We start from the raw sequence: 12,224 nt of genomic DNA on the forward strand, positions 1-12,224 counted from the left end.
GAGATCGAGACCATCCTGGCGAACACGGTGAAACCCCGTCTCTACTAAAAAATACAAAAAACTAGCCGGGCGAGGTGGCGGGCGCCTGTAGTCCCAGCTACTCGGGAGGCTGAGGCAGGAGAATGGCGTAAACCCGGGAGGCAGAGCTTGCAGTGAGCTGAGATCCGGCCACTGCACTCCAGCCTGGGAGACAGAGCTAGACTCCGTCTCAAAAAAAAAAAAAAAAAAAAAAAAAAAAAAAAAAAAAATCAGATCTACACAGAGTGTCCAGGATTTGACCTTTTTGTTCTCTGATTCACCAACTTTCAAAATATTATTCTGGGCCAGTTTTGTAGCATGTGCCCTCAGGGATGGATAAAGAAGGATTTATATCATATTTCTCTGCTAAGAGAGCCCAAGTTTCCTTAGATAGATGTGCGGGCAGGTGGGGTAGGATTGGGTGGTGGTAGAATGGGGAAGGCATGGAAAAGGAAGTAAAAGGATAAAAAAAAAGTATATTAGGCAGCACATAATGGAACAGGAATGAAAAAACTCAAGATTTCAAACCTTAGTCCTTAGGAGAATGGTGTCATTGGGCCAGAAATAGAAACATCGAATGTGGGGTTCGTTTGGGAAGAAGAGAGAAATGACATGAGCTCAGTTTTGGCCAGGCTGAATGTGAGATCCAGACAGAGCTGCCTAGAGGAAAGGTCAGGCCCACAGCTAAAAATAAGGAGTTTATGTAGCTCAAGAGAGAGACTGGACCAAGAGCTAGAGATCTAAGGATCCCCTCATGGAGGAGATGTTTGGAGCCTTGAGATTGGATGAGGTCATTGATGAAAAGTCCAAGAAGACAGCCTTTTCTAAGATGGCTCTTTCATTTCTATTTCATATTTCATGCTGGTTATTTATACTTGACTTCCCTGTTTAATGATAAACTTAGTTGCTCCTCCACTCTCTGAAAGGAGGCTTGATAAATTGCTTTACCTCTCTTAGCTTCAGTACCCTTGACTCTAAAATGAAACGAATAACACCTTCTGCATAGGATTAAATGAGATTGTCTATTAGGGTGGTTAACACAGTGATGGGCACACAATAAGTACTCAATGAATATTAAATATTGTCTTGATTTTATTTATTTGATTCACCAGTAACTAAGCAGGCTCAGAGAAAATGCATGGACATGGAACACTCGGCCCCTGACATGAAGTGAAAAAAGGAGCCTGTTCTTCCTGGGATCCAGCCTCCAGGAGACCACGTTGCAGGGTCTTCCCACTGCCCACGTTCTGTCACTGGGATTGGAGGCTGTCTCCGCCCCCCACCTTCAGGAGATACCCAAGCTGAATCAGACCATTGTCACTTACTCTCCACTAGTCTGTGCTCTCAGAGAGAGGGTTGAATGAAAGTTTAATTAGATTTCTCAGAGTTTCCTAATGCCAGCAAGAGAGCCCTCAGGGTGTCTGATGAGTCAGTAGCTTCAGGCTACTTCTGAATTATTTTTAGGGCCATAACAAGTCAGCTCCTAAGACTTGAGTCTCTGGCTCAGCCATCACTGAACAGGCTTAGAGACAGGAGCACATGGTCTTTGACTTTCTGATTTCTCCCTCTCAGAAGCCAAGACTATCCTATGGGGTGACTGGGCAGGGGTGTATAGGGCATGTGTTCTGTTAGAAATGCAGCCGCTCCTCGCCACCATTCCCCATCATTGCCAATTTCTTCCTAAGCTATTTTGAAACAACCAGAAAAGGTTTAGAACTGGCTCAAATTCAGGTCACATGGTGATGTGGCTTACAAAGGTCTCAGAAGCCAGCAGTGTTCTCATGTCCAAGAATACCAGACTTGGCCATTGCTTGAAAAGTAGCAAACATTCCCAGCCCCCAAACCTGGTTTGGAAATATATATACATGTCTTTAGATAACTCAAAGAATAGCCCAGATTACTTTTTTTAATTTAGTTTTGACATAAATTTTCAGTTTATAGAGAAGTTACAAAAATAGTAGAAAATATTTTACTCAAATGCCTCAAATGCTAACATTTTACTACATTTGTCTTATCCTTTTCCCTCTCACCATATCTATTGATTATTGATGTAATGACTGATAAGATTGCTGTAATGTTATTTTCCAATCTATAGACTTTATTCAAATTTTGCCAATTTTTTCTGATAATTTCCTTTATAGCAAAAGAAAACCTGGACTATGTATTCAATTGTTATCTCTCTTTAGTCTTCTTTAATATGGAACTGTTCTTGAGCCTCTCTTCATATCAATGATGTTGACTTTTCTTCATAGTACTAGCCAGTTATTTTGTAGAATGTCCCTTAATTAGGGTTTGTCCAATGTTTCCTTGGATTGCATTTGGGTTGTGTGCTTTAGGTGGCAATGCTGTAGAAGTGGTGTTGAGTTCCTCTCAGTGCGGCTTATCAGGAGGCACCTGCTGAACTCTTGTCTCATTACTAGTAATGTGAATTTTGATCCTTTGGTTAAGGTATGAGGACTAAGCTCTGATTTTTTATCTTGCCCAAATTCCTCTCTAAGGGATCTAGGGAGTCATGCCCTGCAAACCATGGATTCTCATCAGATGGGTTTTATTTGACCCTGTGTATTGTGACTTGCTTTTCAATCTGACTCTGGCATAACATTATGAGACAAGGAAGAAAATATTTAACCCCAAAATATATCTCCTTGCCATGCCTTGAAATTGCCCTGCAAAGCCTCTTGTGGGAAAAATCCACATTCTATAGAGAATCCCCTCCACCCTTTGTTTTCCTTCCTTTCCTTCCTGATTCAGGAGATAATTAACTAAGAGCCAGGCACCCTTTTAGGTTTGAAAAGAAACATTTTACAACCTGCTCTCTCTGTCTCTAGAGTCTGCTGAGATATTCCTCTGCACAGTAAAACTTGGTTGCCACAATGCTTTATCTTAACCTGAACATTCTTTTCCATTAATCCCAGGTCTTCAGATAATCTCAACCGATTGTCAACCAGAAAATGTTTAAATTTACCAATAGCCTGGAAGCCCCTGGCTTTGAGTTGTCCCGCCTTTCTGAACCAAGCCAATGTATTTCTTAAATGTATTTGATTGATGTCTCATGCCTCCCTAAAATATGTAAAACCAAGCTGGACCCTGACCACCTTGGGCACATGTTCTCAGGACCTCCTGAGGATCAAGTCACGGGCCATAGTAACTCATATTTGGCTCAGAATAAATCTCTTCAAATATTTTACAGAGTTCGACTCTTTTCATTGACAGGTAGTATCAGCCAAGTTTCTCCACGGTAATATTACTTTCTAAAATAATTATGTTATTTTACTTTGCAATGTTACTTTATAATTAATAAGCATCTTGTGGGAAGGTACTGTGAGATTACATATGTGTTCCTTCAAATTTTACTCACTAGTTTTAGCATCCATTGATGGTTCTGGCCTGAATGTATGATAATGATGATGGTTGTCAAATGCCGGGGTTTTTTTTTAATATCATTCCTTTTACATCTATTTGTTGACTTTCTACTGTAAGGAAAAGCTATCTTGTTTATTCATTTATTTATTTACGAATTTATTCCCTCATATTTAAAAAACAAAACTGTCAGCATAAAATTAGTCCTGGTGTGAGCATTTTTCCTTGAATCCCTCAGTGAGAGTAAACTTGTCAAGGCCTGTCTGGTGAGCTGGTGGGCTGATGAGAGGAGTCATTTTGCAAGATGTGAATTGCACTGGAGCCCTGAGTGTGACTGAGGGAAATTTGAGTCAGGTTTCTGGACCAGGGGCAGGGTTGAGACGGCAGCAGGTGAAGGCTGAAGACACTGTCTGGCATTAAAGACTAGGAGTCTAAGAATATGATCAGCAGGCATGTGTGTCCCTATGACAAAGTAGGACTCACTGTGGGGGACAGCAATGTTCATTATACGTATTCTGGAAACACAGCACCTTGTACTGTAGAATATCTGAAACCAGTGGCTGTGGTAGTGCAGGGGAAGAGGGGTATTGGGGGCTCACTCCAGCCATGCCAGCCACTCTTACTTTCAGGAGAATGGGAGTAGGAGAGAGGCAGAACATGGCCCACATGTCAATCATGATGACTGCACCCACTATCCAGTTCATGAAAACGGGGGCCTCCTCTGTGTACTTTCAGGGGCAACTTTGCAGGAGCCTAAGATCCTATGTGAGCAAGCTGAGACCAAAGCCAATTAAAGTTGAGGGGTATTTCATGCTAGAGGCTGGAGACACCATGGAACATAAATTCTGATCCATACTGTGCTTTGACCTGGCAAACAGTCCTTGAAAATGTTAACTAATCATAATAGAGGCAGGGCTTGGGTTTGATTCAGAGCATAGTGCCAAGTTGGTAAGTGGCTCCATCTGCCAACTTCCCATGCTTGTCAACACAATTTGGTTGTGTCCCGCTCATTCATGGGTCCTTCCTTGGATTTTGCATGGCACAGCAACAATCCTTCTCCTGCAGTACTACATATACCCCAAAGGAAGCAATTCTGAGCTAAGCACTTGCATAGAGTGACAAATGCACAAAAAGATTTGTGTCAAAGAAAATACCCAAGGAAGAGAGCATGAGGCTATATGGTTGCATGAGAAAAGCAGCTTCACCAAATCTACCAATTAGCTCCCCAGGGAATTATTTAATCCCATCTTTCATTTAATTGAAGACCAGAACATTATTATCTCTGGCATGTGAAGAAGGCATCCAAAAGAAAATTAACAATAGTATTAATTTGTCATTGATTCAAACATAACTTGAGCTCCCTAAATTACAGTTTCATTGTATTTGGGCATCACATCAAATCAAGCCCAGTGCACCTGTCTTTAAGAATGAAGAGATATGGCAGTGCGGCCGGGTTCCTTCCACGGGACGGGGAGAAAGAGAGAGCGCGAAAGAGAGAGGATGTCTCTCTCAGATTGGCACCTGGCGGTGAAGCTGGCTGACCAGCCACTTGCTCCAAAGTCTATTCTTCGGTTGCCAGAGACAGAACTGGGAGAATACTCGCTTGGGGGCTATAGTATTTCATTTCTGAAGCAGCTTATTGCTGGCAAACTCCAGGAGTCTGTTCCAGACCCTGAGCTGATTGATCTGATCTACTGTGGTCAGAAGCTAAAAGATGACCAGACACTTGACTTCTATGGCATTCAACCTGGGTCCACCGTCCATGTTCTGCAAAAGTCCTGGCCCAAACCTGATCAGAAACCAGAACCTGTGGACAAAGTGGCTGCCATGAGAGAGTTCCGGGTGCTGCACACTGCCCTGCACAGCAGCTCCTCTTACAGGGAAGTGGTCTTTAAGATGCTCAGCAATAAGGAATCTCTGGATCAGATCATTGTGACCACCCCAGGCCTCAGCAGTGACCCCATTGCTCTTGGGGTTCTCCAGGACAAGGACCTCTTCTCTGTCTTCGCTGATCCCAATATGCTTGATACGTTGGTGCCTGCTCACCCAGCCCTCGTCAATGCCATTGTCCTGGTTCTGCACTCAGTAGCAGGCAGTGCCCCGATGCCAGGGTCTGACTCCCTTTCCCAGAGCATGCCCTCCAGCTCATACCGGGATATGACAGGTGGCTTCCTGTTTGAAGGGCTCTCGGATGATGAGGACGACTTTCACCCAAACACCAGGTCCACACCCTCTAGCAGTACCCCCAGCTCCCGCCCAGCCTCCCTGGGGCACAGTGGAGCTGCTGGGCCCTGGCCCATCACCCAGAGTGAGCTGGCCACCGCCCTGGCCCTGGCCAGCACTCCGGAGAGCAGCTCTCACACACCGACTCCTGGCACCCAGTCAGGGACACCCATCACCAGTGATCTCTTCAGCCAAGCCCTACAGCATGCCCTTCAGGCCTCTGGGCAGCCCAGCCTTCAGAGCCAGTGGCAGCCCCAGCTACAGCAGCTATGTGACATGGGCATCCAGGACAATGAGCTGAGCCTGCGGGCCCTGCAGGCCACCGGTGGGGACATCCAGGCAGCCCTGGAGCTCATCTTTGCTGGAGGAGCCCCATGAACTCCCTGCTTCCCCTAAACCCCCAGCAAGTTTCAGAGGCTGCTGCCCATGGGAGGCACTCATGAAGGTGCCTCCATCTCTCCCTCCCCCAATATATCTACCTGATGGTCAACTCTCAAAAAAAAAAAAAAAAAAAAAAAAAAAAAAAGAATGAAGAGATATGATGTTCGGAAGCCTTAATTTGAAATGCTGGGCGCATTTTTCATTGTTTATGCTTTAGCCATTTTTGCCTGGAAGTTGCTAGTGGTACAGTGTTTTATATAATGTAGTCTTTACGTCAAGCTTTCGAAAACATGCCAAGATTTACAAAGCAGGATAGCCATGCTCTCAAATGTTACTTCTAAAGTTATTTTCTTGACACTTTGAGATAAGCTAAAACCGTACTCCTGTAGCAGGGCTGGATGGTGTCCCAGTATCTGAGACACTTGTGTGGCCACCTAGAGTGTACCAGAGGTGGTTCCCTTTTTACAGGTCAGCGATGGGCACAGTGAGCTGATCTGTCGCCACTGGAAGTTGCATGTGCGAGGGCCTCCCAGGCCCCCTCATGCAGAAGTCATCCCACCTGGATTGGGGAGTCACGTGGAGCTCACCAAACAGCTGTCAGAGAGCCCTGGCCTGGCCAGCAGGGCCCTTCTCACAGAGCTGTAACATTTCAATTTCAGTAAATTGTACTGGCAGCCAGCATGGGAGCAGATGCTCTGCGATGTGGGTTCAGGAAGAACAAACAGTACCTGCCGTCAAAGGATGGATAACCTACTCGGGATTCAACCAATATTGAGGAAAACATGGTAGCGAGTGAACAGAGCCCGGGACTGGAATCACTGGGTTTGTGTTGGGCTCTGAAATCCTGTCACTTAGGGCAGTCTGCCTGACCTCTTGGCACTTCCGTGTCTTCCTCGTAACTGGAAAACAGCAGTTCTTACCTGGTAGTTTCTTGCGAAGATTAGTGAGAGAATGGAGACACAGTGCTGGCATGGTGTCTAGAGCAAAGTAAGCAGAGCTCAGTAAACAGTAGCTGCTTTAAGTGCCTCCTGAGTACTGGACGCTTTCATCTCTGTGATGTTCCATCAGCCCTAGGATTAGGCCCCATTTACAGAGATGGCATCGCAAGGCCAGAGAGCTGAGGGGCTTGCTGGTGGTTGCTGGTTCATCAGTGGTACAGCTGCGCTGGATTCTGGCCCTTCTGATTCCAGGCTCAATGCTCTCCTTGTCCTGACAGAATTGGCCCTTGTAATGTCAAGATCATTGATTGAGAAGAAATACTTCAGCATCTTCGAAGCAAACACAACACTAATAACAATGATCTCTTACCTTTGTATAACCCCTTTAACTTTCCGGAGCACCTTCACATCTACTATCTTCGATCCCATCTGTTTCAAAGCGTATTCTTTTTTGTTCAATGTGCAAAAATTACTTCTACCAGGACTTTTTCTGCTGCAAAACTCTGGATGCACTAAAGTGTGTCAGGATTAATGTTCTGGATGGTGTCTTCTTCAGCCTGGGCAGGGAGTAGGATGCCTTTTCTCCGGGGTTGATGAGGCCCTGTTTCTATTTTGGGCTTTGGGTGGCTGTCCTACCCAGTGCACCTCGCTGGAAGCTCCTTTCTTGCTTTATTTCCTGAACTACAGGAGCATTTCCTACTTTCCACACTACTTAAATTCATGTAGGGGTGAAGCAGAAGTCACGTTGGTAGGAGGCTTGGACTAATTGCTCATTCCTATGTCCCTTGTGTGTGTGTCCACATGCACCTGTGTGTATATTGGTTGTGCTCTCCAGTTGCCCTGTCTAATGAGGAAGGCTCAGTGAGCACTGATCACTAAAGTTTGGCTGATGATGTTTCTCAGGGCTCCCTTCCAAGAGCCCAAATGTTGATCCTCCTCGTGTTGCCTCTTTATCTCCTTTGCTTGGGGCTGCTCCCATTAATGTAGATTATATCAAATAGGTTCATTATATTTCTTCTCTTTGAGCGAAGTTATTTTTCAAACACTAAGCACAAATAATTATTCAGGAAACACTTTGCAGAAATGTTGGAGGAAAACGCTACAATCCAAAATCTATTTTGGAAGCTTTTAGAAAAAAACAGGAAATCTGACAGGGGTTGGGGGAAGCAAGTGCTACATTCTTTTGATGATAAATGCCTGTGTCCCCAGTGGGCAGTGGTGAGGGTGGGCTCAGGAGGCTATCTGACTAGTCCCTAATGGACTGAGAAGGCATTCCACAGCCTCTTTCAGCTCCAAACCAAAATGCCCTAGACTCAAGCACCTCTTACTATAAAGATAAGAATGAAAGGTCACTTGTACTGGTTCTCAGATTTGCAGGAAACAGAGCAAAGTCAGCAGTTAACTTAACGTCTCTGGAGGCCTCTGCCCCTCCCCGTGCTGAACTTACCATTTGGCACTAGTGCATGTGACTTTGGCAGGAAGTTCAATGGCAAGACAATATCAGTGCATGCTGAACAAGCCATGTCTGGAGTGTGGAGTATTCCCAAAGCGTCTTTGGAGGAAATATATTGAAATGTAAAGCCATCTGCTGAGTTACTCTTTATTTGTTACCTTTGTTTTCTACTCACAAGTCACTAGATTTTATTTTTATTTTTATTTTTTTATTTTTATTTTTGAGAGAGGGTTTCATTCTGTTGCCCAGGTTGGAAAGTAATGGTGTGATCATATCTCACTGCAGCCTGAACCTCCCTGGCTCAGGTGATCCTCCCAACTCAGCCTCCTGAGTAGCCAAGACTACAGGCACACACCACCATACCCAGCTAATTTTTGTATTTTTTGTAGAGATGGGGTTTTGCTGTGTTGGCCAAGCTGGTCTCAAATTCCTGAGCTCAAGTGATCCACCCACCTTGGCTTCCCAAAGCACTGAGATTATAGTTGTGAGCCACCGTTCATAGCTACAAGTCACTAGATTCTTAATGGAGAGGAACTTGAGGAATAATAAAACTGATAACAATAATAGCTGCCATTTTTCAGAACTTTCTGAGCCGAATGTTTCACATATGTTATCTCATTCACTTCATACCAATCCGGTGAGCTGAGCAGCATTACTACGTTCATTTTCTAGTTGAGAAAACCTACGTTCATTTTCTAGTTGAGAAAACTGAGTCCCCCAGTGGTGATGTCCCTTGTGAAAGGTCGGTCAATTGGTAAACAGCAGAGCTAATATTTAAACCAAACACTGCTTGACTCCAAATCACTGCTTGACTCCAAATCACTCCAAGTCACTGCTTGACTCCAAAAAACACTGCTTGACTCCATACTTACTGCACACCACATTCCTGTGCCACTTCTGTCCACGAGTCCCTCATCCAAGAGTAACCACTAACCTGATTTCCATGCAGAGATTAGTTATGATTGAATATGGTTGTCAACTATGCTCTTTGCTGTATAGAATTTCAGTGTGTGACTATGTCTCAATTTATTCATCCATTCTACCATTGATGGACATTGAATGGTTTCCAGTTCTTGGCTATCACAAAAAGTGCTCTTATGAATATAACATATAAACTTTTAAGATTGTGGATAAAATCACATCATCCATGTAGAAATCATATCATCTGTGAATGAGGTTTTAAGGGTTTTTTCTCCTTTCCAAACCTTATACCTTTTATTTCCTCCCTCCCTCCCCCTCTCTCTCTCCTTTCTTCCTTCCTTCCTTCCTTCCTTCCTTCCTTCCTTCCTTCCTTCCTTCCTTCCCTCCCTCCCTCCCTCCCTCCCTCCCTCCCTCCCTCCTTCCTTCCTTCCTTCCTTCCTTCCTTCCTTCCTTCCTTCCTTCCTTCCTTCCTTCCTTCCTTCCCTCCTTCTTTCCTTCCTTCCTTCCTTCCCTCTCTCTCTTTCTCTCCCTCCCTCCTTCCCTCCCTTCCTTCCTTTCTTCCTTTCTCTCCTTTTTTTTTTTTCTGACAGTTTTGTTCTCTCATCCAGGCTGGAGTGCTGTGGTGGAATCTCAGCTCACTGCAACCTCCGTATCCCAGGTTTAAGTGATTCTCCTGCCTCAGCCTCCTGAATAGCTGGGACTACAGGTGCATGCCAGCAAGCGCGGGTACTTTTTTTGTATTTTTAGTAAAGAGGGGGTGTTTCACCTTTTTGTCCAGTCTAGTCTCGAAGCCCTAGCCTCAAGTGATCCACCCACCTGGGCCTCCCAAAGTGCTGGGATCACAGGCGTGAGCCACTGCACCTGGCCTCCTTTCTTTCTTCTTCCTGATTTTAAAAGCCTTCCCTGTTTCATCATTAAAAATAATGTTTACTGTAGGTTTTTGGTAGATCCCCTTTATCAGATTAAGGAAATCTTTTTTTAATCTGAGCTAGTTAATTAAAAATAAATGAATAGATATTTTGAATTTTGTCAGATGTATTTTCTCCATCTATTGAAAAACAATATTGTTTCATTCTTTTAAGATGCTAATGTGGTGAATGATAATTACGGTTTTCCTGAAGTTAAGCATTATATTCTTGGAATAAACCAGCTTAGTCCTGATGTACAGTATTATTTTTTTTCATAAACTACAGGATGCATTTTGCTGATATTTGTGTAGGATTATTGCCTGTATATTCATGAATGAAGTTTTCCTATCACTTTTCTTTGCTGGATTTTTTGAGTTTTTGTATCAAAGTACAGTGCACTCATATAAAAAGTTGCGGAGCATTCTTTTTCCTTTTTTTTAACTTTTTTTTTCTGGTAGGGGACAGGTTCTGGCTCTGTCGCCCTGGCTGGAGTGCAGTGGGAGCAATCTCGGCTCACTGCAACCTCTGCTGCCCGGGCCCAAGCAATCCTCCCACCTCAGTCTTCTGAGTAGCTAAGATTACAGGTGCCTACCATTACGCCTGGCTAAGTTTTGTATTTTTTGTAAAGACAGAGTCTCACTATGTTGCCCAGGCTGGTCTCAAGTTCCTGAGCTCAAGCAATCCACTTGTCTCGGCCTCCCAAAGTGCTGGGATTACAGGTGTGAGCCACTGTATTCTCAAAGAGTTTGCATAAGATTAGATGATATACTCTGTGAATGGTTGGTAGAAGTTACCTGTAAAATAATCTGTGCCCAGTGATTCTCTTTGTGGGAGAATTAGACAATCAATTCACTTGTTTTAATGGTTATGAGCTATTTGGACTTCAAAAATTTTTTTTGAGTTGGTTATTTTTAAAAGAATGTGTGTTTCTTCTAAGCTTCTGCTTCTTTATGCATTTTTTGGGACATAGTTTTTAATAGTACACTATTATCTTTATAGTCTCTGCTGGATCTCTCTGTATATCACTCTTTTTATTTTTAACATTGTGAATCTCTTTTTTCTCCTTCCTTCCTTCCTTTTTTCTCTCTCTTCCTTCCTTCCTTCCTTTCTCTCTCTCTTTCTTTTCTTTCTCTCTCTCTCTTTCTTTCTTTCTTCCTTCCTTCCTTTCTTCCTTCCTTTCTTCCTTCCCTCCCTCCCTTTCCTCCCTCCCTCCTCCTTCCTTCCTTCCTTCCTCCCTCCCTCCCTCCTTCTCTCTCTCCTTCCTTCCTTCCTTCCTTCCTTCCTTCCTTCCTTCCTTCCTTCCTTCCTTCCTTCCTTCCTTCCTTCCTTCCTTCCTTCCTTCCTTCTCATGACAAGGCCTCACTCTGTCACCCAGGCTGGAATGCAGTGGGGCAAACATGGCTCACTGCAGCCATGACCTCACAAGCTCAAACAATCCTCCTGCTTCAGCCTTTTGTGTAGCTGAGATTACAGCCATGAGCCACCACACACGACTAATTTTTTTAAAAAAATCTTTTTTCAACTTTAAGTTCAGGGGTACATGTGCAAGATGTGCAGGTTTGTTACATAGGTAAACATGTGCCCAAACTCGTTTTGAACTCTTGGACTCAAGCAGTCTGCCCACCTCAGCCTCCCAAAGTGCTGAGACTATAGGCATAAGACACCATGCCCAGCTACAAGCCACTAGATTCTTAATACAGAACACCATGAAGAATAATATTGATAACACTGATTAAAAACCATAGCTGTCTAACAATCCTGTTAGAAGTTTAGTCATTTTATTTGTGTTTCCAAAGAACCAATTTTTGGTTTTGTTAATCATCTCTGTCATACCTTTGCTTTCTATTTTATGAATGCCTGTATTTATAGTTATCTTTCTTTTACTTTCTTGTATGTATTCTGTTGTTCTTTTTCTAATTTCTTAAGTCAGTTGCTTAGCTCGTTAATTTTTAGCTTTTCTTCTCTTATGTTAATAAGCATTTGAGTCTCTACATTTCTCTTGTATTAACTTTTTCGCTGCAT

The 12,224-nt window shown here is 43.6% G+C and overlaps 1 pseudogene; it reads left to right on the top strand.

The window, feature by feature from the left end:
* The first annotated feature begins 4,800 nt into the window (after positions 1-4,800).
* Positions 4,801-6,061, top strand: LOC103230030 (ubiquitin-like protein 7 pseudogene; annotated as a pseudogene).
* Positions 6,062-12,224: the final 6,163 nt, after the last annotated feature.

The sequence above is a fragment of the Chlorocebus sabaeus genome, chromosome 25 (genome assembly GCF_047675955.1).
Source record: "Chlorocebus sabaeus isolate Y175 chromosome 25, mChlSab1.0.hap1, whole genome shotgun sequence".
Classification (NCBI taxonomy): Eukaryota; Metazoa; Chordata; class Mammalia; order Primates; family Cercopithecidae; genus Chlorocebus; species Chlorocebus sabaeus.